The sequence below is a fragment of the Pteronotus mesoamericanus genome, unplaced genomic scaffold, assembly GCF_021234165.1.
Source record: "Pteronotus mesoamericanus isolate MK-2021 breed Mesoamerican mustached bat unplaced genomic scaffold, CSHL_Meso_final contig_221, whole genome shotgun sequence".
In the NCBI taxonomy this organism is placed as follows: domain Eukaryota; kingdom Metazoa; phylum Chordata; class Mammalia; order Chiroptera; family Mormoopidae; genus Pteronotus; species Pteronotus mesoamericanus.
In genome coordinates, this window is record NW_026555092.1 from 16,387,817 (window position 1) to 16,414,455 (window position 26,639).

Below are 26,639 nucleotides of genomic sequence, written 5' to 3' on the forward strand. Positions count from 1 at the left end.
ATCTTTTCTCCTTCTCTTCCCCAGACACCATTATTCTCCTAAGTTCCCCAGGGCTGCAACATCAGCACCACCTGGGAACCCTGCTCCTCTGCCCCCGTATCACCCATCTATCCATCTACTCCACCCGCTCCCTCATTTGCTCAACACTTACTGACCAGGTACCACTGGGTACCAGGCTGTGCTGAGCTCTGTGCATAGTCACCACGCTTGTCCCTCTTCCCTCAATGGGACCTTCAGGACCACCCCAGGTCCTGAGATTGTGAGGAAACCCGTTCCACACTTGGCAGTTCCACATCTGCAAGTAACCCACAGCATGACCCTGGGAAAGTCACTTGCTAGGTCTGAGCTGGACTGTCCTTGTCTGTCTTTGAGAGGATTATTGATTCCTGCCTTACCTCTGCCCAGCCTGGCTGTGACACCCACAGGTGACATCAATCTGAAGAATACTTCAGATCTTCACCCCCAACCATGTTGTAGCCTTCTCTATTCGTACAGACTACAGCTTTAACCACCGCCCCCCACCCCCCAGCCTCCTAGCCTCTCGTCTGACAGGGCCCCAGATATGCATTTTCAAGAAATACCCCAGACAATTCTGTTGCAGGGTGTGTGAGCAGTGTGTGTGTGTGTGTGTACTATACTTTGCGAAATTCTGGCTCACATGATAAAGTCCAAATTCCCTCACTCTCTTCCCCAGGCCCTGGTCAGGCCCTAATTCTGCTTTCCAGACATAGGTCCATTCCACCAGCTGCCCTCAGGAGAGCCCTCCTGCTCAGCAGGCTGGTCTGCCCACCCACCACCTTGCACCCAGAACCAAGGCTGCCCTCCTGCCAGTTCCGCAACACAGAAAGCCTTCCTGACCTCCATCCTCTCTCTGAAAGTCTTCCCCACCAAGCACCGGCCAATTCAAGTGTCTTCCCCTTCCTTTCTACAAGTCAGAAACACCACTTGTCGTTGGTCATGAACATACACAGGTGCCGCGCTCACCCTCCTGGGTCGCTGGCTGGCTCATATTCTAGCTTCCTAACTGGACTCTGACGGCCGCCACCCCTCTTGCAGCTCTTGTATTCAATAACAAATGCTAAGCGGGCGCCTGTGAAACACCTACCCCGGTGGCACACAACGGAGGGAGGCAGAGCTCCTGCCTGGAGAGGTGTCCGCTCTAAACGTCCTAAAGACAGAGGGTATGTGCATGATTGATCAGAGGAGAAATAAAGATAGGGAACCACAGGATTCCAGAGCAAAGGTTCCTAAAGCCATGCAGGAGGGGCACACAGGGGCAGGGAAGGAAAATCCAGGAAGAAGGAACAGCCTGTGCAAAGGATTACAGTGTGAGGAATTCCACGGGGGGTGTGGGGAGAAGAGGGAATGGCTGGATTGGGAATGCTGAGCTAAGGAGCTGGACTCATCCTGTAGGTCAGGGGTTGGCAAATCCAGCCGGCTGCCTGTTTGGTGCATACAGTTTTACTGGAACACAGCCACGCCTATCCTTCACGCTGCCCACGGCTACTTTCATGCAACGACAGCAGATAAATAGCAGCAAGAAAGACTGTGTGTCCAGCAAAACTTAAACTATTTACTAGCCAACTATTGAGAGAAAAGGTCTGCCAATTCCTGCCACAGGCTTTGGAAGTTATTGGCAAATGTTAAGCAGGGGACAGGATGGCCAGATTTGTGTTTTATCTTTCTATTGCCCCGGGACAATGCAGGGATGGGCTGGGGCAGATGAGCCAGAAGGAAGCGAAGGTGGCTGGGAAGCTGGTATAACTGTCCAGGTGGGGTATGGATATCGACAACACAGTTGTTTATTAAGAGATTTATTTAGAGTTGTTGCATGCCCTGACTGGGCTAAGCCCTTGACACATATCCCTTTATTTAATCTGCACAGCAACTGCAGGTACTGTTGGTATCCCCATCTTACAGATGGGGCACAGAGAGGTGAGGCAGCTTACCCAAGGTCACACAGCTGGTATGCACCAGCGCCAGAACGCACACCCAGTGCCAAGTTCAAGGTCTTTGGGGTCGAGCATGTTTGCTTGTTGATGGATGCCTTCCAGCTTTCCTGAGAATTCACTGAACACAGTCCTCTACGGGAGAAAATCCACCCTGAGTTGAGTCAGGCAGGAAGTGGGAGGCAAGAGGGTGGCTATTTTAGAAAAGCGACATGAAAAACCACGAAACTTCCTACCTGTCCCGTTTTGCTCCCATCTGTCCTCGGAAACAAGGCTGCCCCTCTCTTAGATAAAAAGGTGTTTCTCCCCACACAGTGGCTCTGCTGCTGGCGGTGGGAGACAGCACTAAGCTTAGCACACGTTTGCTATTTTTAAAGGACTACATAAACAAACAGGGCTATGTAAATAAGAAAAAAAAATGAGGTCATCCTTTTCAAATCTAAAAATGTCCCTTTTCTATGGGGTGAGCAGCAAAACCTCAGAAAGAACTGGTGATTTTTTTTTATCCCCAAGAGGCCTTCTGCAGCCCACAGCTTCTCAAAGCCAGCAGGCCTGCCCCGCCCTTCCTTGCACCCCTGGAGGGAGGGCGGGAGGCCCAGGAGTAGGGACTCCTGCGTTTTATTCCTGGCTCTGTAGGCTTTGCCTCCAATGCCCAAAATCATTGCCCAACCCCAGCCACCACCTGCCTGGGGCCCTGGCAGGTCACTCACAAGCTCTGCCCATAGCCATGCACCTCCTTCCTGCTCAAGGCTGGCTTGGCATGCTGACCCAGCTGACCCCTCTGCCACCCCTCGCCTCTCCCCTGCCCTCCCCCACCTTGATCGGCTGAGTGGCCTCAAAGGCCCTCTGCATACTGATGAGAAGCCATTTGTAGGCTCATTCCTCCCCACCTCCGTTTTAAACTTTCCCCATGTTCTTTGGGACCTCTTCTGCCACACTGATGGCTGCAACTCATTAGCGTGGCTCCCGAGAGCTGTGTGTAAGTCACCAACGATAGGAGACACCTTAAGCTTTGGGAGACACTCCCGAGGAGGCTTCTCTGTGCTTCCCGAGCACTTTTTCCTCTCCTGAGCCCCCTCTCCTCTGGTGCCCTTGCTTCCCTCCTCCGCCATCTTTTACTGCTTCCTCCCAACTCTCAGCATCCATGGCTCCTCTGTTATCCTTAAGCAAAGAAATGAGAACCACCACAATTTGCTGAAGGAGCAGTTTTTACATTGTGTTCTGTTTCATTGGCTCTTTAAGTGTCATATGAGAATTTTATTCCAAAAATATAGTTGGACCCCCATTAAAGCCTTTATGAAAAATGGACCTGCCCCTTAAAACATGGTATCTAGCACACTATAACACACTGAGCACAGCCAACGGGCGTGGCCAGCTTCACTTGCTTTGTGCCTTGGATTAAGGCCGGGATGGATCTTGAACTTCAGTATTGAAATATGCTGTCAACTAGAAAGATTGGAGCTCTTCACTAGGCATCTTTGTGTTGTTGTTGTTTAAATTCAGGGCTATACATGCTTACATAAGCCACACAAACAAGGATACTTGAAAGCTTACAGCAATATGAGAACGTATTACATGAATTATCACAAAAATGTCATAAATAATTGTGCGCTTCCTGTCTGAGTGTTGTAATAAGAAGGAATTCAAGCAGTTGTTTGAAACTGTCAGTGATGCAAACCAGAATTCCCTTCTCCTTCCCCAATGTCCACATGCCATTGAACTGAGGACCATCCTGGGCTGCAAGGTAAGCTGTTAGAAATCTGCTACCAGTCACAGCCTCTTATTGATATGACTTAGAATTTTCTTAACACTGCAAAACCCAGCCAAAACAAACAAACAAATTTAAAAAAACCAAAAAAGCAACATTGAATGTTACAGCTGACAGAGTGATACCAAGATCATCTGGAACACAGGCCAGCAAACTTCTATAAAGGGCCAAATAGTAAACATTTTTGTTTTTGTGGGCGAGCCATTCTCTGTCACAACTACTCAGCTCTGCCATCAGAGTGGGAGAGCAGCCACGGACGATGTGTAAATGAATGGCATGGCTGTGTTCCAACACATTCTTATTTACAATAGTCAGGCAGCAGCCCACATTAGGTCCTCTGGTTGTAGTGTGCCCACCTCTGACCTAGACCCTGACGTTCCAGTGCCTTTGTGCATCAGAGCCATTGTTCTATTGATGGACTTTGATAATAAAGAGGTATTAAATTTTTTACTTAAAAGCAAGTGTGTATTAATGCATATGTATTAATAAACTACTGTTTTAACCTGCTTTGTATCATTGGCATTCCGGACAGGATTTGACTTTTAAAAATGGCATCTAAGACTATAAAAGTTTGCAAACTACCAGCAGAGAGCTTTGCTGCTGAGAAAATGCTTTCACATCCATTTTCAAAGAAGCGTTGCCCTCTAGTCACTTACTAGGAAGTCATATTTATTCTGAAAAGAGCCCCAGTCCAGGTGCCTGCTGAAGGGGAGGCTCTGACTACATCTCCCTGCCCTCAAATAATTCCAAACATAGCTGTTCCCAGGCCTCACATGGTGTTAATGGGCCTCTCCAGCACAGGGGCGTCCGCGACACCACCGAAGGCTGGCACGCGGCAGGCTCCTGCCTGGCACGCCCGCCGGCCTGGACCGGGGCCTTCCGTCTCATTCGGATGCCATGTACTCCAGCCCTCCCCTGGTGGCTGGGGAAGATGTGCCAGCAGTAGGCATGAGCGCCGGGACACTCCAGAAGCCCTGAGTCAGCACCCCATTAATCACGGATGCTTTTATCCCCTGAGAAGAGCATGGGAAGGGGTGGGGACCAGATTTCTTGCTGGAACTGACAGCTCATTTCCCTCTGAGCCAGTCCCATCCTCTGCAGAGCCTTCCACACAGCTGGCAGAGCCCACATGGACAAAAAGAGAGTCTGGGAGAGGAGTAGGGGGAGGGCACACACCAGGTCTGGGGCGGCTTCCTCGCTTTGCACTCCCCATGTCGCTGCCCGCATCCCTCAGAGGTTTGTTTCCAGCCCAGTTAAAGTACCTATTGCTCCCCTGGCTGAATAAATCCAGACTCTGCCCCGAGACTGCCAGTGGGGGAGACCCATGACTGGCGCACTGTGATATGTGCAGAAGGAAACAAATGCTCAACTGAGACACTGTGAGGCATCATCCCAGGGTGCCAAGGAAGGGGGACCCATTCATTATGGCTCCATGGATTCCTATGAAGATGTAGGTATTCCTGGGGGAGGGGCATCCTTGAAGCTGTGATTGCCTTTCTTCAGGAAGCATCTTCGTGGAAATGGGAATGCTAGGTCTCCTGTAACAGGAGGAGCTCTGTTCCTTAGTAGCTGTGTGACTGTCTTTAAATTACTGAACCTTTTCATGCTGTTTCCTTATTTTCACAAAATAAGGAAAAAGGGGCAATAGAACCAGCCTCACCGGGTTTTCTGCAGGACCCAGTCTTGTCTGTAAAGTGCCAGGGCCCACATGCAGTGTCGGGCCCTTTTTCCACCCTGATTCTTAGGGACTCATGCCCTGGGGCCCAATGGCAGTGCTGCCGATGGCAGAGCACAGCAGACGCGTCCCAGCACTGGCCCAGGAAGACAGAGTGGCGGCTGTGCCGCCTGTTTGGGTCAGAGGGGCTGCTCGTGTTTGGGGAGCCCTTGCTATGTGTGCAGCATCATCCCAGGAGCCTTGCCTGTATTTTCACAGCAGCCCTGTGAGGTAAGTAGCACTGCTTTCCCATTTAATACGTGAGAGAGAGGAGGCAGGGAGACTGAGCAACTGCTGGAGCTGAAGTTTGAGCTCAGGAAGGCCCAGAGCCTTCACTGTTAGGTGCCACGGCAAACATCCCTCTCAAAATGAGGCTCAAGTGCCCAGCCCTTCCTCAGAGTCTAGGGGATGACCCCTCCACCTCCACTGAGAATGCTGGTCATGGCCTGGGCCCAGCGGCCTATGTGGTGTGGCCAACTATGGGCAGAGGCCTGGGCAGGCTCCCGGGGGAACCAGCTACTGTGGTTCGGCAGCTACTGTGATGCCACCCCTGAAGGCTGCCTGTGGCCCACCCTCCTCTCCATGAGAAAACTTCTGCTTGGAGGGAATGGGAAGAGGCACTGCTCACTGCACACAAGGCTGGGAAGCAGCCCCCAGGACCCAGAGCCAAGTCCACAGACCCAAACAGAAGAGCAGCATCTTCTGGAGCGCCAAGTGAGAAGCCTCAGAGCACCCAGACCTTGGCTATATCAGAATCAAAATACAAACCCCCATAGCCCCACCCCTTAAGAGTCCGATTCAAAGAACATGGGCCAGGGAATCTACCTTTCCCCCCGCCTCCCACCAGGCACTCTCACCCCTTCCCTGGTTGATTCTGATGCATCACAGCCAGATGCAACATCCACGACATATTCCCGACTCAGTGAGCTTCTAACACCACACACCTAACCTGAACCACAACCTGAACTTCTAACCTAAAACCGCAACACATACCTGAAGAACAAAAAAGAGGTCATAAATACACCATAATGCTGGCTCCCCAGGCCAAGTCAGTAAGTATCTTTGGAGCTGGGGCCCTGCCACTGGAATGTAAAAAAAGTCTCCAGCTGATTCTCATGTGCAGCCATGGCCCGGAACCTGACTTTCTTTCAATTCCTGACAAAGGGGAGGGACCTGAAGAGATGGTGCTCAAGTCTTCAGGATCCGCTGTGCTCCTCAGCCCAGGCAGTGGATGGACAGAGCTTTCCTGGGGCAGGGGTGCGGAGGGCAGCGAGGGGAGGGGAGGAGAGAGGATGGCAGAGCTGGTGGGTGGGGAGGCGAGAGGAGTTGTTGCCAGGGACAGAATGGAAACTGAGGAATTGGGGACACGGGGCCACATTTGGGGAAGAAAACATGGGGCAGTGAAAAAGTGCTGGCACTTGAGGTCCCTACTCCTGGCCAAGGAAGTCCCTAGAATGCCTGGCTTTCACAGGGGCTCAGAGAAGGCAATAACAACAACAACAACAATAATAACATGCTTAAAGAGGATGAACGTTAGCGAGCTCATGCAAGGAAAACCAGAATGGCGCCCCCAGCACGCACATTCCGTGGCGGCCCACTTCTTACCTGTGCTGCAGGCACCACTTCCGATGACCAAAACTAAAACGCTGCTCTCGTTGAAAACCAGCGTTCATGTCCACTCCTGCTGCGGCTGCCCTCCGCTCACGCCCGGCTCTTCGCCCTGGAAAGGGGGGCTTGCCTGGCCAGTACCTCTTGAGGCTCCTCCATGAACTAGTTCAAGGCTGCGGGTTAGGTTCTCAAATCCTGCAGGGGAGAGTTGAAAAACATGGTTAAGGAGTTTGCTTAGTCAACTTCAGACACAGGACAATCTCTGCCTGGTCCCAGGAGGCCCAGGCCCCCAACTCCTTCCAAGCTGCTTGTCTTGGCTCAGGGCTAGATCGCCATGTTCCCCTGGGAGGACGGTGTGGCCTGGTGGCCACCTTGTACCCAGCTCCCCCTGACCTCTCAGAGCCTCCACTTCTTCACCAGTACAGGGGATAGATTCTAAGATGGCCCCCAAGGCTTCCTGTCCTCCTGGTGTGCACATCCTGCATTATCCCCAGGACTGTAAATACGAAGGATTTTATTCCTGTGATTAGGTTCTATTATAGGGCACAGATGACCTTAAATTAGGGAGATTATACTCTGGGCTTGACCTAACTGACAAAGTGCTTCAAAAGCAGAGTGTTCTCTGGCTGGTCCCAGAAGAGGAGGTCACAGAGATGAGAACAAGAAGGAGGATTGGACAGGCAACTGCTGCCTTTGAGATGGAGGGACATGTGCAAAGGAGCCAAGGGCAGCCTCTGGGAGCTGGAGTGCCTGATCCCCACCAGCTGACAACGAGAAAAAAACCAGAACCTCAGCCCTACAACCACAGCGTCTGGATTCCATCAACAACCCCAATGAGCCTGGAAAAGGGGAATTTCCCCCAGAGCGACCAGGCAAGAGCTCAGCCTAGAAACACCTAGGTTTCAGCCCTAGCAGCGAATCCAGCCACTTAGAACTGTGAGTCAACACGAGTACTGTATTAAGCCACTAAGTTTGAGCTCATTTGTTATACAGCAAGAGAAAACTAATACAGCCCGCAAAAGTGACTCACATTTGGGCATGAGTGAGGAGTAAATACAACACTAGACGTAAGAGCGCATTGTATTTTCCAAATCTCTAAACAAAACAGCATTCAGGGCCGCAGGAGGCCTGTTTCAGGGTAGGAGCTCAACAAGGGCTGCTAGGTGAATGGGTGAACGAGTGAACCTTGGTTTTTAGTAATCAACCTGCCAGGTTATTAAAGGGTCAAATAAGAAAATACGGGGCAAGCGCTTTATGATCAAGAAAGCCTGAGTTGTTTTGGTTGAGTAGGGCATGGTGTGTCACATCCACCTGCTCTCTTGGGACTATACTCTGGTTTATCGGCTGGAGGCAGAGTGATGTGAGGGCGAGAATGCGGCTTCTGGGGCCAGGATACCTGGGCTCAAGTCCCAGCCCTTCTACTCATTACCTTGCAGCTTTGGCAGGTTCCTTAGCCTTGCTGTGTCTGTAAAAAGGGGCTAAGAATGGCAAGTACCTCCCAGGTTTTAACGACTCAGTACCTGCAAAGGGTCTGGACCAACGTCTGGCACATGGAATGGCCAGCGTAATTGCTATGGCTGTCCTTACTCTCCCAGAGCAGACCTTGTAGCCTGCTTCTGGGGAAACCTGCACACAGGCCTGGGGCATTGCCACCTTCCTCCTCTCAGGCACCCTGCTTTTTACTGACACAGCCCGAGAATGGTTAGTGTTTCGGCAACTCCACCCCATTGCTGATTCCTACGGCGCGTTTGGTAACCCCTCTGCTGCCTGCCCCATAGTTGCTGCTCTCAAATCCAGGCAGCCATGCCTTGCCCACAAGCCAGAACAGCATCGGAACCGCTTAGCATGGTAGAACTTGCTCTGTGGCTCCGGATCATTTCCTGTTGTCCAGCCTCTTCACCACTCCACAGATCTCCATCATCCCCAGATCGGATCTCACACCCTCCAACAGATCTTGATTCATACTGAAAATGTCTGTGCTCGATCCTCCTCAGTGTAGAGACACAATTCTTTAGGACACACTGTTCTATAAACGTAGGCCATGATTTCCCACCTCTGAGCCTTCGCTCATGTCTACTAGGCCAAATCCTGCCCATCCTCCCTCACTCAGCTTTCCCAAACTGGACCTAAGCCCCGCCTCCCCAGAGGACCCAGGGCACACCTGGTGTGCCTTCCGAGACAAATCACAGTTCCACGTGCACAGAGGCTCTAGGAGTCGCACGCCCCTCGTGGACTGCCTCGGGGGTCCTCGGGGGGTCAGTCTGACTCATCCCCCACCCCTAAAATCCATTATGATGTCTTAACAGTCAGTGGGGAACAATTTTCTTTGGAACCTAATTCGGTTGTTCATTCATTTCACAGATGTGCAGTCAGTGCCTACTTTGGCTCAGGCCTGGCAGTAACTGTTGGGGATACAAGACAGCAAAGATTCAGTCCCTACCTTCAAGGGGATCACATTCGGGGCAAGGACTCAAAGGAATGCCTTTCAGTGTCACAGGTTCTAAGCGACCAAACGGTGAAGGCAGAAAGAAGAGAGTAGTCAGTTTGGATGGTGTCTGAACATGTGACGGAAAGAGAAAGAGGCTATTTTGAACAAAGTAAGCAGTGTAAGTAGGCTGGAGACCCCAAACTGGACCAATGTTCAAGAAATTGCATGCTGTCCACATGGCTGGCAGTGAGGGTCAGTGACAGATCATGAGGAAAGAACTTGTTATGGGGTAGCCTGGATTTGACCTTATCAGGCCACTGAGTTGTTCTAGTGAGTGAGATAATGGTCAGAACCAGGGGCATGGCTTGAGGAGGGGACGGGATGTGGTGGAGGGAGTAAGCGGCCACTCTCCTACCCTCAAGCGAGACCGGCATCACCCGAATGCTACGCCTGGCTCCAGCGGCAGGTAGGAAAGGTGGTGGACATGCCAGTACCCTGCCACTGTGGAAAGTCACACACGCCTGAGGTTCTACACAGCCCACTGAGCCCATTTGTATACCTCTTCTCCACTAGACGCTGCTGAAATACAGAGAGAAGTGTAGGAATAAGAACAGACCTATAGTAGCACCAGCTGGTCAGCAAGTCTGAGGAAAAGCAGATGACTGGGAGTGACAGAAAATCTAATCAGAGCTACGCCAGCCTCACCCAACAAGGGCAGGGAAAGGTCCAAGAGCCAAATGTCTGGGGCGCTCCGTCAGAGGCAATGGGAGTGAGGGCAGGGTAAGCTGGGCTGGATGCATTCCTGAAACCCAAGGATGATGTGTGAATCCTTCAGGTTTCAAAAAAGACTAATGTGGGGATGGGGAGGGGAGAAGGGAATTGGCCCCTACACTGTCTTTGTCTATGACATTCTTCTTCCAGGAGACTCTAGCCCTGGCAAATGGCTTGACTGTATACCACAGAAACCTCCTCAAGACCTATAGGCTTTTCAATCAATAGTTTGTGCCCTAATATTGATTGAATCCCTTGCTTTGCCTCAAAATTCCCCTTGCTTGTTTCCACCAGTCTCCCATATCCCATTTTAGGGACCTCCAATCCTCAGCAAATCCCCATCTTGCCCTTTTCCTCCAGACATGTCAAGGCTCTGTGGTGAGCAATAAACTCAGCTTCGTCTCCAACAGTCTCTATGAAAATTTCGAGAATCAAACTGACATTGGACTTGACATCTGCATCATCCACTGCTAGAGGGCAACAGAGCAAAGACTACAGAGCTCTGAGGAAAAAGAGTTAAAACCCTGAGATCCGTTACTCAGCCAAGTCTCAAAGCCAAAGAGAGAAGTACTAAAAATAGTATGCCACCCACTTATCTTAACGAAATTACTCAAGGAATTACTCCAACCAAATAAAATCTGTATCAGAATAAGTAATTCAAGAAAGGGAAAGACGGGATACACTGGAAACAGTGATGAACAATAAAAGTAGAAAAACGTACAGTCAAATCTAAACAAATGTTGATAATAATAGTCTCCTCTTGCTGGAAAGTAGACACCGTTTAATTCTTGACATTAATAGAGAAGTATGGGCTTTAATTTTTTATTGAAGGGTAATTATTTCTAGAAGAAAAATAAGTTACAGACCTTTTACATCACTCTGTGTGGGGGAGGGAGGGGAGAAACAAAGAAAATCCAATTAATTGTGCAATTAGGAAAGGGAAAACTAGGCAGGAATGAAAAAAGTATCATAAAGAAGACATAAAATAAGAAAAAAAAAAAGTAAGACCAAGCACGTCAATAAATACAAGAATGTGAATAAATTAAATTACTCTAAAAAACCTAGCCATATACTGTTTGGGAGTGACACACTTAAACTGACAAAGAAAGGTTAAAAGCAAAGAAATGGCAAAAAGCCATAATAGGTAAAATGGTTACAAAAAGAATGCAGGGAAGTCAATATTGACATCAGCAAAAAATGTTAAATAGATTAAAATGGGGCATTTTATATTGCTAGGTCTATCTCTTCAGGAAGACACAAATATCATCAACCTTTACCTTCACCCTGAACAAAGATCCATAAAACATATGAAATAATTCATTCCTAAAACCACAATAAGAAGGCAAAACAATAGTGAAGGATGAGCACAGTATTCACAATTTTATGGGACAAATAACCTCCAATGAAAACTAGGAGGATTTTTTTAAAACCATCTAGGATTCCTTCCCTTCCCTCCCTCCCTCCCTCCCTCCCTCCCTCCCTCCCTCCCTCTCTCTCCCTTCCTTTCAAGATTTTTAGACAGAGGGGAAGGAGGAGAGAGAGGGAGAGAAACATCAACATGTGGTTGTGTCTTGCATGCCTCCTGCTGCGGACAGGACCTGGCCCGTAACCCAGGCATGTGCCCTGACTGGGAATCAAACCAACAACCCTTTGGTTCTCAGGCCAGCGCTCAGTCCACTGAGCCACACCAGTCAGAGAGGAGGAGGGGGATTTGAAGAGAGTTACAGGCCTACTCACGAAACAGAGAAAAGGCCTTTTTTCCTCAAATGTCCCTGTACTAGATGACAAGATCTCATATTCCAACAGCACATTCTTAGTTCTCAGTGAAATGGAAGTAGAAACTAACAATTGGCAAAAAAAAAAATTTAAAAAGTAACCTATGCCCATTTAGAAAATGCTTTTCTAAATAACACAACTCAAAAGAGGACGGCAAGGCTGAAATTGTAGAATATGTATAAATGTCCAGCATTGAGAATGTTACTTTTAAAAATCTGTGGAATGTAACCAAAGCTGCATGTAGAGGAAAACACAAACCTTAAAAACTTTTATGATAAAATAAGAAAGGTTGGAGCTCAATGAATTAAGCATCCAACCTGAGAATCTGAAAAAGGAAAAATAAACCAAAATGATCTAGAAGGAAGGACCGAATAAATCTGAAAACAAAAATGCACGAATGAGAAAAGCACAGCAGCTGCACTAATAGAAATATCGAGCTGCAAACTGGTTCTCTGAGACCAGCAAAATGGACACACCTCTGGCTAATCTGATTAGCAGCAAACCAAAATCACAAGTAAGCGTTAAGAAAGGTAATATAAACATGTATATGAATATTTTTCAAAGTCTAAGAGAATTGGATACATCATCTGATGTCAGTGAATTTGAAACGATGATTTTTCTAGAAAATTATAAAGCATAAGAACTGAAGAAGAGGGAGAAATCCTAAGTAGACCAAGAGTGATCGAAGAAACAGAAAAGGCTGTCCAAGGTGGAATTCCAAATTAACAGAGACAGACTGGATTATTTAACCAGGAGATTATGACCACTCTCTGACTGTATATTCATTCAACAAATACTTATTAAGTGCCTACTATGTATAAGACACTGTTCTGGGCACCGGAGATCCAGCATTAAACAAAACAGGAAAGGTCCCTGCCTTTGTGGAGCGGAGGGTCTAGCTTGGGGAGATGAGCAGCAGAAAAACAAGTAGGTAAAATAAACGGTATGACAAACTGGAATACAGAGTGAGAGGGTGGAGAATTCTATTTTAAATACAGTACACGCACCACACTCAAACAGAAATTTATTTGGATTAAAGACACGAATGAGACATATAAGCAAATACATGAAAATGCATTAAATTGTAACAAGATTACAATTTAATCTTGGAAAATAACTTTGAAAACCTGAACTGGACCTCACTGTACTTACAAAAGAAGACTAATAAATTTCATTACATAAAAATGTTAAGCACTGTATATATCAAAAGGCCCCACCAACAGTTACAAAGCAAATGACAGACTGTATAAAGATATTTGCAACATATATAAAACAGGATCAGTATCCATAATATGTAATAAGCACCCACAAAATGAGAAAAGACACATAGCTAATGAAATGAGAAAGGAAATAAACAGATTATTCGAGAAATGAAAATGTCTAATAAAGATATGCAAAGACGCGTGGCCTCAGTAATAACGAAAGGATATATGGTGAAAGTCAGTACCGCCTTTCGCCCATTTGATTGGCAAAGAGGAAAATGACAGCTACAGTCCAGTGTTAGAGAGAAGTGGCAAAAACTTGTGTTGACCCAGCAGCTTTACAAGCACACGCACACACACAAATATACACATCATCATCTTATGCAAGCCCACACAGAGCTGCACACACATACATGCCCACTGGAGCACTATTGCTAACAGTGAACATGGAAACAACATAACATCCACCAGCAGGGGCCTAGTTTAATAAGTAAATGATGATAAATCCACCAAATGGAACAGGAACGGGACAATAACTTTTCTTAATTAAAAATAAATATATACCATCAATAATAGAGGTTCATTGTGACTTTATGTGTTGAACCCGGGGTTCGACACTTCTCGTGGGTGCCCCCCCTTTACTCCTCATAGCCCACGGGGGAAGGTATGACTGTTGGCCCCAGTCCCCACGTGAGATCCAGCTAAGAGGTCCGACAGGAGGTGAACGGGGGTTCTGTGTGACTCCGGAACCGGCACGCTTCGCGACTGCACACAGTTCCTTTCAATAAGACGGTGTGAAAAAAGGGGAAATGCAACATCACAGACACATGCCTATCTGTGCAGCTGTGAACGCTACAAAGGACCTGGAGGGTAAATACCAAGCTGTCAGCTCGTCCTAGGGGTGGGGCGGTGCCGTGGTGGGGGTTTGCAGCATGCATTTTCTACCTTGTACATTTCGATACTGTTCGTTTTTTTAAAAACGATAAGTAGGTATCACTTTTATAATTTAAAAATGACATAAAAGTGTCTTACTTTTCGAAAACAGCTGAATAGGAAAGGCCTACTAGGGCAAGAGGGGCCCATCTCCAAGGTGGCACACTTCCAGGGCAGGAAGCACCAGGGCCAGCTCCTCTGCAGGCCCCACCCAAAACCGCAGGGAGGGAGGCCCATCCGCCCTCCGCCCCCTCCCTGTGAAACCAAAGCATCCCAGCCTGTCCTCTGCTGGCGGTGGGTAGGTGCCCCACATCCTGCCTGGGCACTAGGGATTGTCAGTACTTCAGGGAGGTTCAGCTGATGAAGGGTTAAAGAAAAATCCAGATGCCCTCAGGGACTAACTTCGCAGATCATAGCACAGCAGCTTTCCAAGGGCTGGCAAGGAAGCCAGTGGGCCTCGCACAGGACCCCAGGGAAAGTGGGCAAGGCTGGTCCCCAGGCCAGGGCTGCCCTCCTGACACTGGGTGGGACATCTGGAGGCAGGCCGGCACATGGATCAGCTGAGTTAGATCTGCTCGGGGTAGGAAACTGTGGGACTTATTTTTCTATTTTAACTTTTTTTTCTGCTATTGTGGTCTGCGGATCAATACAAAAACAAGAAAAACCAAGACACAAAACACACATGGCAGAATCTCATGGAGTAATCTCTGTGGACCACGTCGGGCTCCTTAGCAACTGGGAGGGGAAATGGAGAGAACCGCCGGCCCGCCTCCTTGGCCCGACACCGGGGAAGCAGCAGCCCGGACAGCACTGAGAGTCGGCCCTGACACCAGAGGACTCGGGTGCAGACGCGGGCTTCTCCCATTAATAGCGGTGTGACCTCAGCTACATCCCCTCATCTCTCTGAGCCTCACTTCCCTCATGAGTAAAAAGTGAAGACCGTCCCTCCCTGGGTTTGCTGTGTGGATCAGATGAGATCAAGTGTGGCACAGATCTGGCACGGGCCCAGCGTTCAAGAGGCACTGAATAAATGCCCCTGCTCTTCTTCAGTTACGGTGGGAGACCCTCTGAGTCACCCTCCCTCTGTCCATCTCTCCTCTTCCTGGCTCCGTTTTGGGGGTTGGCTCTGCAAGCTTTCTTGCCTCTTTCCCTGTGGTCGGGCTCAGGGTCTCACTTTCATGAGGTGCTTGCGTTTGCATCAAATGCCTGCCCTTCAGGCTGGGAAGGCTGCCACGCACACTGGGCAGCCTGGAGGCTGCTTCTGGATCTTTCCTGGTTCCTGGCCATATTCTCCAGACAAACGTCTGCTCCCTTCCTTGGAGCAGTGTGTCCCAAACAAGGGAAGCGGGCAGAGAGAAAGGCCGCAGAGCTCAGAGCCTTTGACATGGATGGGGCATGCTCTACGAATACCTGGGAAATGTTTTGCAGTATAAGCAGAGTTCTTAAAAACAGAGGGCGGTGATACATTTCCATTTGTATTGAGAATTTAAAAAGAGGAACTTCAAGAGCAGGGTAATGGATTCTATTCAGTGATAGGGAGAAATATCCAGTCCCATGACCTCTGTATTGGGATTGGGCATTGAAAATATTCATGGTTTTCAGGCACTGCTGGGGAGGAGGAAGGAGGCACTGAGAGAGCTGCAGGAAGAGGAGGTGCAGACGAAACCCCAGGGGCTGCGTGAGGGGTGGAGGTGCTGAGAGCTGTCAGGGCTCAGACTGGGCTCCGGAGCCGTTTCCTGCTATGCCAGGCCACACCTCACGGCGGCCCTCTCTCGCCGGAAGCCCACTGGATGCAACAGAAAGCCCACAGGACTGGCGCACACCTGAGGTCCAACTGCCTCCAGCTCAGCAGATTTGGACAAAACACTCCCTGTCACTGGGATAGATCCCAGGGGACAAAGGTGAAGTAGCCTTGGCCCCGCGTCAGGGTACTATAGATCTGGAAGGGAAAATGGGCCAGAGAATCAGCAGCTGTGGCCCTTTCTCCCAAGGAGCCCCCAACTTGGGCTGCTTCCCCCCAGGAAGGCTCCTAACATCTCCCCAGTTCGTAGAGACAGAGAGAGGGGTAGCGAAGGAAACCAAACATTTGCTGAGTGCCTGTCATTCGCCAGTGCTGCCCCTACATTACCTCATGGTCACACTGATGGTACGGGCGGGCAAGCAGGTCTGCCGCCATCTGACATCTGAGGACAGGAAGGCTGAGGAGGCGGAGATGTGGACAGCCTTGCACAGCGGGAGCGCCCCAGGCTTTGGCGTTACCTAAAGCCAGGCACCACTAGCCTCTCCTGTCACGTGGCCTCAGGTGAGCCATTTAACATTTCAGGTCTCACCCCTAAAATGGAAGCAATAGCGCACACACTGCATTGGTGCAAGAGTTAAATAATAGGGTCAGCGTTCCAAAAAATGACCTTCTCCCTCTTCCTCTTTCGGCTATTTCTGATCTTTCAGCTTTACTTATATTTGCGATGACTTTGTCTTCTCAAATAAGAAGGTTGCAGATCCCATAATAAGACTGCTGCTACTGATTCACACGGAGGACACAAATAAAAGTGGGTTGGGGCCTGGGAGACCCCTGGACTGCAGAACCTCAGCCACTGCCCTCAGCGGGGAAGGGGAGATTGTGAAACCAGGCCTGTGTTTGGAGGGAGAACTGCTTTCTGCCTTCACATGGCTGCCTCCGTAGCTCGTAGGGGAAGCTGGTGGTCCTGGGCCCTCCGGGGACCCAGACAAGCTTCTGGTCTGGATTCCAACCTGCCCCACTGGTGCCCAGCTCAGCCCCTCCCCCACCCTACCAGTTCAGCCTCAGTCAGATAGGAAGGGCTATGCCAAAGGAAACTCTTCGCTGCTGAGCCCTCTGGGTCTGCTCTGCCGTTCCTTTTTTTGGACTGTGGCTGTTCTAGTGGGTACCTTTTTCCATAGGAAGTTTCCATTGCATCAGTTATTTACATTGTCACCACCTCTATGTAGGCTGTTTGGAATCAGTGAACCAAATCGGGCCCTGTGGGGCCCCTCACAGCTTACAGGGGTGAGGAGCGCCTGCGGCAGCCCCAGAAGCACACGGCCTGACACTCTGGTTCTGACAGGCGGGAGGAATGGCCCCATCAGGGCCCCCTTTCACCTGCCCAGTCCCTTTGGGAGGCTGTTTTTAGATGAGATTTAAGAGCATGGGCTTCTGGATTCGAATTCTCACTCTTTCACATCTTAGTTGTGTGACCAGGGGCAGGTAATGTAACTAACGTCCCTGGGCCTCGGTGAACTGATTTGTAAAGTGGGAATTATAGTAGCACCTTCCTGGATGTGGGGACACCTCAAGCAGTTAATTCACATGGAGTGTTTGGAACAGTTCCTGACCTAAAGCCTCAATAGGTGTCAATCAATATGGATGGAGTGCTCTTTCTCCGTCACCCTTGTTAAGACCCCAGCACCGAGCCCTTCTCTGGACCATTAAACAGCAGCGTCTGCACTCCCTCTCTCCGTGGGGCCAGAGAGACTGTTCCTGACACCCAGCCCTCACCATGGCCCTCCCTGCCCCCAATCCTTTAGTGGCTCCTCCTGGAAAGGAGTCTACCCTTGGGACGTCCTTCACGAACATGCTGAGCTGCTTCTGACATCAGAAGCCCCGCTTTTGTCAAACTTGCCCGCTCACAGTTTTTGTGCCTTCCTGCAGTTCCCTCTGCCTGGAATGCTTTTCTCCATTTCACCGTGGCCATATCCGACCACACCCGCCACGTGAGCCCAGCGCACATGCCACCTCCTCCACAAAGCCCTCCATGTCCTACGCTCTCGGGCCAGAAATGATCTCTCATTTACAGCATTGGGTCTCTTTATTGTGGCATTTACTTTCTCCCCGGTGTGTGGAATGTAATACATAAGGATAGCTTGTTGGCATCACAGACAAACCACACGATCTTTGAGGACAGGATTGGGATGTGTGTGATTCATCTCTGTATCACTCACAGAGCCTTCAGCACAATTGGCAACAATAAATGAGTGAATAAACACTGAGTTCTCTCAATTTACTACCCCTGGGTGACAGGGGAAAATATCTGTAGGTGTGTTGGTAAAGATGATTCAATAGCCCAACAGCATCCACATGTTCTTCTCGGTTCTTGAGGGAACCAGTAGACTAGGGTGTCAGCCAGGGACTGGGACCCCCAAAGAGCTCACAATCCCTTCCCAGCCAGGGTTCCACGGTGGAATCCCAGGTGAGCAGCCCACAGCTGAGGGTCAGACTCTGAATCTGAGCACGAGGGCCTTCAAAGTCAGGCGAGGAGTCCCAAGGAGCCCAAGAGCCATTGCAGACCTCTGCGTCTCTCTCATCCCCCGCGTTCCTTATGTTCCTTAGGCCTCAGTGGATTGGCTCCGTGAGTGTCTCTCAAGCCCAGGCTCCTCTCCGCCCTGCCGCCATGGCGCCCGCTCTCTGTGCTGCACAGAGTGGTGTTTCTGCGTCACAGAATAAGCACATATAGTGGTGCTCCATCGCCACTTCCCATGCTTGCTGACCGCCACCAGGAATCCAAATTCCTGGTCTCTTCCCCGTAGGCCCACTGTGACGTTCCAGCCTCACCCATCCCCTGACACTCTCCTCGCCCTTCAACTACATGATAATAAGAACGCACTTCCTTCTTCCCAGGCTCCAAACCCTGGTTCACACTATCCCCAAGCTCAAGGAGTTCCTCCTCCCCTCTCTACCTGGCAAACTCCCACCCACTTTTGTAAGCTCAACTCTGGCAACCCTGCCTTCTGCCCGAGCGCCAGCATCACTCAGGGGCCAGGCTGGCACTCCCGCCTCTCCCGACCCTCCACCCAGAGATTTGCTGTCACACCAACCACACCGCACTGTGGCAGTCAGCCTCCTGCATGCCCATCCTCCCTGCAGACGGTGAGCAGCACCTTCAGGGCAAGAACAACATGTACTGTCTGTGTACCTCCAGTGCTTCCTAGCACAGTGCTTGGCATGTGGAATGAGTGAGTGATGAATAACAATGAATAAACACACCACCACTGGCCTGCCTTCCAGGGTGTGGTCCCTGACATCACCACATTCAGGAACTCACTTTCCAGGACAAGCAACAGGAGCATTTGTCAAACTGGCAGGCCCCTAATCCACCTAGACGAAAGGGTTTTCCCAGGGGACCTGCAATCTCTCTTTGAGCTGCAGCCCCAGGACCCTGACGAGTCTGATGCTGTGTGGGAACCTGGAGATTGGCCGAGGCTTTGGGGTGGCTAGAGAGGAGGAGGATCTGAAGGGCATTTCACCTTCCATATTCTTGCCTTCCTCCCTTCCACTTTGCTCACAACCGGCGCAGACTGTGCTCACCTTCCTATCGGCTCACCCTCGTCTGGCCACACTCCCGCCTCCTTACCAGGCCATCTCTCCCTACCGTCCTTTACGTAGCTACGCTCCCAGAACTCTGGGGCTAGCAAGATGTGGGATGGCAGGAGGCGGGCGGGACCCGCGCTCTGACCCAGCTTGACCTTGTGACTGAGAATCATGTTCCCCTCCAAGCCTCAGTTCCCCTTTCTGTCACACCAAAGACTAGAATATGCCCAACTCTAAGGAGCCCGTCTGTCCAAACTCTCAAGAAGTTGATTTATTTACCGGCCAGAATAATTCTTCCTAACTGAAGAAAAACAAGAGGGCCACACGCCTTTCTTAGCTCCTCCTGAAAGCTAGGATGGGTCTCCAGCTCTGGAAATATGTTACATGCCCCTTTGATCCCTGAAGGAATGCCTTCATTTGGTGGCAGTTTCTGTGTTCTATGAGACAGGGACTTCAAACACCCTTGCATACTCATTCCTTTGATTTTAACATTCGGTAAAACAGGTATTTTTGACAAAGGGAGGCTCAGGGAGCCTCCCTTTGTCAAATAAGCGGCTTGTTTAAGACCCCAGCTAGTGTGTGGGAGAAGGGGAACGGGCCCCCTGCGGTCCCATCACAGCCACCCAGGAGCTGGCCTCACCCAGCAGGCAGGGCACGTGAGTCGAACAGCAGCACCTCCATCTCCCTGTGCCTTCCCATGCACTCTTTTTCAGGCAGGGGGACGCACCTAGAGAGCCAAGAGGCACAAAGCCACCCAGTGCACTGGCGAGAGAGTCCTAATTCCTAGAAGCCAGCTTCCTTCCAGGCCCAGCGTCCCAGGGAAGAGGCAATACCGAGAGCTGGGCTTTGTCCAGGCAGACCAGCCTGCTTTGTTTCTGAAGATTCCAGCCCCTCTGCCATCCCGGGCTCCAGGCCTTTGAATGAACCATGTCCAGAATAACAGAAGCTCTGCCTCCCAAGACAGGGCAATACCTCATTTCTCCTGGTCTCCCGGGCCATTCTGACTTCAGGGCGCCTCCTCAGAGCCTCCCAATGAGGACTGACTATACAGGGTCTGCAGGGAGAGAAGGTGACAGCCCAGAGCCCTACAGGAGAAGGAGCTACGGCTGCAGCCCTGGGCCCTTCTTCCAGCCTGGCTCTCCCCAGCTGTTGACCGTGGCCAGTGCACAACCGGTACCACCATTCACAGCCCATGACTTCTGACCATGCCCTGCACAGTCTTTATCACCATTGCAATTAAAGAACTAATACATAATTACTTGTCTTCTGCTTAAAGAATATGAATTCTCAGTGGAGGACCAGGCCTTGCCCGTCTTGTTACCAAGCTGTAGTTCAGCCCCTAACACAGTGTCAGCAAAAAATAGATACACAATAAACACATATGAGAAATAAACTCATTCAGCCACTCACTCGTGCGTTTAATTGGAAGGAAAGTGGACCAGCCCCAGAGTTGAAGGTGAGAGAGCTGTGTTCTGGTTCTAACTCACCCCTAGATCCCCATGTGCCCTGAGCAAGGCATTTCTGCTCCCTAGGCCTCAGTTTCCTCCTCTATAAAATGAGAGCGGGGTTAGATTTTCCACGCCATATTTGCATGATGCTGAGGTGGAGGACCTCCTTAAATTTTGCACCCTGGGCACCTCACTCAGCTCACCCATGTTCTGACCCTGCTTTTCCATGTTTCCCCTCGGTTTTGCCCAAGTCTAGGCGTACGGGTAAGTGCCCAGTAAAACAAGGGGAGAAAGGCAGGGCGGTGACACCTGTCACAGCTGGGAGAGGAGTTGTTGCTCCTGGCTGCATCTCTGGGAGAGAAAAGTAACGTTAGGAGTGATGCCTACCCTGCACAGCAGTGTGGTCAAAGGGCTTTTATATCAATCTCTGATTTGCCCAAGGTCAGAGTTACCAGGTGCCACAGCCAGGACTGACCCCTGGCTGTCCTGTGTTCAGGTCCAGGCCCTTTCAGCACACGACAGAACGTGGCTCCTACAAGTCGAAGACACAACTAGTTGCAACTGGCAGAAGTCACTCACTCTCCATCTAGGTTCTGGCAATGCCCTGGCGTGTGGCTCTATTCCTCTTCTAATGGGGCTACTGGGTGGGCGGGTGCAGGCAGGGCCAGCAGCACACTGGTGGTTAAAACACAGACAATGCAAGGTCCCCAGAGTGACAAATGCCTCAGGAGTGGCACAAAGTATCAGGGGAGAAAGAACTTACTTACAGGGGATGGGTGGGGGCTTGAAGAACCAAAGGGCTATGGAGGGAGACAGGGGGGTAGCATTTCAGGCTGAAGAGCTGGCATCTGCACAGGAGACCCTGCACAGGGCTCTTAAGAGCTGGGTGCTCACTGAGGGCAAGGTCACTTTCTCACAGGGGCAGGGTGTTGGTGAGAGGGGACCCATGCCCAAAATGAGGTACAAGCCACAATCAGGCCTCAGGAAAATAAAGAACACATCTGCAACTCTCCTCTCTGAGGGCCTCTCCCCATTACATCCCGGCCTCCCTGGTGTGCAGCCTGCTGCCTCCATGACACATTACCATCCAACTTAGTGGCTTAAAGCAACACAACCTTATTAAGTCTGAAATGGGTCTCACTGGGCTATACTCAAGGTGGCGGCTGGGCCCCATTTCTTCTGGGAGCTCTAGGGAGAATCCATTTCCTCGCCTTTCCCAGCTCCTAGAGGCTGCGCGCATTCCTTGGTTCATGGTCCCCTCCTCCATCTCAAAGTCAGTAACGATGGTGGAGCCTTCCTCACAACACACCCCTGACACCCAGTCTCCTTCATCGTCCCCTTCCACCTTTAAAGGCCCTTGTTCTTGTGACAGCATTGGGTTCAAGTGGGTGATCCAGGATGGTTTCTCTATTTTAAAGTCAGCCGATGAGCAACCATAATTCCATCTGCTACCTTAATTCCTTTCTGCCATGTAAAGTCACGTATTCACAGGTTCTAGGAATGAAGGTGGGGATATCTTGCCAAGGCCATTATTCTGCCTACCTTGCTGCATGGAATGCATCTTCCCCACATACAGCTTCAGGAGAAAGGCAGAGGTGGGGAGGAGACAGGGGTGGTGGGGTGGGTGGGGAGAGAGGCAGGCAGACACACACCCACACCCTACCAGCGGCGGCGGCGGCAGCTTCCTGGCTGCCTGCTTAACGCTCATCTCTCTTGGAAAACTCGTCATGTTTCCACACTGAACCAGGCACGTGCAGTTTCCACAGTGACTGCAGGAGCGGAGCCAGAAATAATCTCACTGAAACGGAAAACATCCCTTCCTCGGTGTTCCACTTGCTCTTACACACTCACTCTCCCTGTCACCGTGCACTGTGGGCAGGGGAGGCTCAGGTGGGTTCCAAGTTGGAGGCCCTTCCAGGGCATCCCCAAGTTGGGGACGCCTCGGGGTGCGCACATCCTGCAGCCTGGCTCCAGGTGGGGGAACACAGGTGCATGGGTTTGCCCCCAGGGATCTGACTGCCAGGCTGGGTTGAGTGCCCTCACTTCCCACCATCCATGGTGAGCTGGGAGTCTCTTTTCCTCCTTTTCCTCACCGCCACTCAGCTGCAGGTCCGCACAGTGTCCCAGCCATTCTCTGACCTCATGCCACCAAGCACTGCAATCCAACGGACACTCATTTTTATCCCCTCCTTGGGCCTCCAGGATGTGACTGGGTCCTGCCCTGTGGCAGCTGAGCCCAGAGAGGGGAGCGGCCAGAGGCCCACTCCCACAAGCCCATCTCCCCCCACCCCCCCTTTTGCTTAGGGCTAGCCCTTCAGCCTGCCCTGTGTTCCTGCCCCAGGACCCCCACCAGGGGAGCTCAGCCCAAATCGCTCCTCTTCCCAAAGCCCCCTCACCCCACAGGGAGTTCTCCTCTTAGACCCAGATCTCACCCCTTGGAGGGGCTAAAAAGTTTGCTGAAATATGTAGACCAACAAGTATCCATCCCACTCACTCACATGACGTGGTGTCTTTAGGGTCTGGAGAAATCTCTGCCATACTTTCTCCTGTTTTATATCCTACTCCATCAAAGGAAAACAGGAGTCAATATACGTGCTACATGCTAGGCACTGTGAGAAATATTTTGCATGTACTAGTTTATTTAATCCTCACTTCAACTTAACTATCATCATCCTCATTTTACAGAGGAAAAACAGAGACTCAGAGAAGGCAAACATCTTGCCCAAGGTCACACAGCCAGAAGGTGGTTGAGCCCAGAATGGCCTCCGCTGTGCCAGACTCCAAAGCTAAGGCTGTCGCCACTATATCACGACAGGGGTGGATGGTGGAGGGAGGAGGCACACAAATGGCCTGTGCTGAATGCTGGATAACGTGTTCCCACAGTGCCTCCTAGAAAGCCCTGGGGCGTGCAGGGCGCCTCCACTTCTGTCTCTGTGTACGTATCGCGAGTCATCGTAAGATTTTATTTGGGTTGAAAAGAAGTGAGGATTGGGGGTTTCACTATTTAAAAAGTCTAGAAATCACTGTACTGATGACAAGCCCAAGGCTCAAAAGCAGATGTGACTTGCCCAAAGGCCAGGCCCTTGGTGCCAGAGCCAGAGAGCTCGGCTTGTTTATCCTGCTCCTTGCCGGGACTTCCACTTATTCTCCATTCAGCCCTGTGCACTGCCTGGCACGGAGTTGAGGATAGAGGCACTGTGGGTCCTGGCGCCTGCTTTCACAGCGCTCCATACGTGACAGCTTGCCCGGGGAAGCCCCAGTCTCCGTTTCCTCATCTGTAGAGTAGGCCTGTGTGGGCGCCCTAGAGCAGACGTGCCGCTTGGCAGTCATGAGCAATGTATTGTGATCCCGGGCAACGGCGCTTGACCCTGAGTCGCTGTGACAGAGATGGAAAGAGCCCTATACTTCAAAAGCCTCCAGCAAAGTCCCAGCTTTGATCTCACGACTCTGGGCCTGGAGCCACCCACGTGACTTACTGTGAGCCTTACTCTTGGAGATAAAAATGTCTCCATAAGGGATTGGTATGAGTTTGAAATGAGGTAATCCATAGAAATTCCGGAGGCACAAGCATCCCCTGGGCAGTGGAATCTCGGGCTCCACCCTGTCCCATTGTCTGCTTCTAGAGCGGAGGGGCAGAGCCCAGGAACCTGCATTTTACCAAGTGCCCTGCTCTTACCGTAATGCCATGGCAGGTAGTCAGCAGACCACACTTTTGAGAAATCACTCTAGAAAGTGCTCAATATGTGTTTGTTAAACAGAAGAATCCTTGAACATCTGTTGAGCTGCACATGGCTGCAGGAAGACATGGGCCAGAGGAAATAAGTAATTTTCTCCAAATACATTTCCTGTGAAGTCCAAATGATGGGAACTGGGTTGGGGCTTCTAGGACTGGGAGGATGATGCAATAGCAGCTCCCTTCCCCAAGGAGCAGAGCGTGAGTTCTTCCCGTTAGACACTTAGAGACCTGCTGGGAGGGTCATGCCCAGTGGCTCAGGATCCCAGGTGGGGAGGGATGCTCAGGAAGCCCCCAGAAACTAGTTCCAGACCCTGTTCTCTTCAGCATCTTCATGCGGAAAGGAAAGAAAGAACTGAAAATATGCTCATTAAATCTGCATCTGGCACCCAATTTGGCAGGGTTGCCAAAATTCTGTAAGACTAGAATTAAATTAGCGAATTGGAAGTAAAATGATTTTAAGCAGACACGATGGAATTCATCGGGGCCAGGTGGAAGCTTGTAGGGGAGGGGGTCCAGGAAAGCCCACACGCCTAAGGCAGGGAAAGCACGGCCATGAGCAGAAACAGAAGAGACATCGGCAAGCAGGCCTGACCCAAACGAGAAAATTCACCCTGGGAATGTGCCGATGACAAAGCCGGCCCCACCCCGCGAGGTGGAGAGGCTCCTTGGGGAGATGGGAGGCACAGCCGAGAACAGCCAGCGAAAGCAGCCATTTCAAAGGGGACCAAGAAGAAAGGACCCAGTGAACTACAGGGAAATGAGGCAGGGCGGCTTCTCCAGGCCAGGCAAGGAACTGGTATAATGACCGGGCTATAATCACCACTGTATGCTCACTGAGATTATGGTCGGGCAGTAGGGCTGGGAGGAGAGGAACACTGGAATGGACATGGGAGAGGGTAGGGAGTGGCAAGGAGTCTGTGGAGGGAGGAAGAAGAGGAAGGAAGCATTTCTGGGTCACTTACTAGACAGCAGGCACTGTGTTAGATGCTTGTCAAGTATTATCTCATTTAATCGTCTCAACAGTCCTGTACTGTAGAGATTAGTCTTTGCTCTTCATTGTCTTGGGCATTTTGTTTGTTTGCTTGTTTGTTTGTTTCCTTTGTATAAAACATATTTTTCATATTCTTTAAATACAGAAGTATTTAAAGTAAAAACGGGACAAGCCCTCTTCACCATCCCAAATTCTACTCCCCAGGTAAAACTACTACTAACAGTTCCCTGTTATGTTCCCACGCCGTTTCCATGAGCACAGAAACTTATTTACCTGTGCACACACATAGACAGTCGTTACACTTTTTCTGCATAAAAAATAAGATTGTATTAAACAATCACATGCAGAGAACGTTTTTCCAGTTGAGAATATTTTGTAAATGTCCTCCTATGTCAGGATCTGTAGGTTTGCTTCTTTCTTTTTAAATGGCTGTAAAGTATTCCACAGGAGAAATGCACTGTATGTTTTTCAAGCACTGCCACTGCTGGACATTGAGGCCATTTCTAATTGCTCTCTACTGCTCACAATGCTGCCAGGGAACACCCTTTTATATACTTAGTCTTGTGTACACGTGTTTTTCTATAGCTGGGGAATTGCTGGATCAAAGCAGGAAGCAGGCATGCGCGTTTATAATTTTCACTGATACCAATTCAGGCTTGCAAGTCGTCTGGACCCTTGCCAGAACCAGATCTTCTCTGTCTTTTTACATTTTTGCCATCTATAAGCATTTTAACTTACAATCCTTTGTTTTTTAGTAGCTAAGGCATTAGTCATACATTTATGCACATTCTCACTTCTGCGAACTACCTGTTTATATCTTTTGCACATTTAAAAAAAAAACTTGGCTGTTGTTTAAGTGAATTGACGAAATTCTCATAAATAATAACTAACACACAGCACCAGGCACTGTTGTAGGCTCCCCACAAGCTTCACAGTATTGAAGCCAAGCCCTGAGAGCGTAGCGTCGGCTCACGTTCACGGCCGAGAAAAAG

General features: G+C 50.2%; 1 long non-coding RNA gene across 1 annotated transcript in view; it reads right to left on the reverse strand.

The window, feature by feature from the left end:
* Window positions 1–26,639, reverse strand: part of LOC129069357 (uncharacterized) — an 89,799-nt gene that overhangs the window by 29,047 nt on the left and 34,113 nt on the right. Inside the window, exon 2 of the long non-coding RNA XR_008528994.1 lies at window positions 7,037–7,234. This is a non-coding gene — a long non-coding RNA (uncharacterized LOC129069357). The remainder of the gene's footprint in view (window positions 1–7,036; window positions 7,235–26,639) is intronic.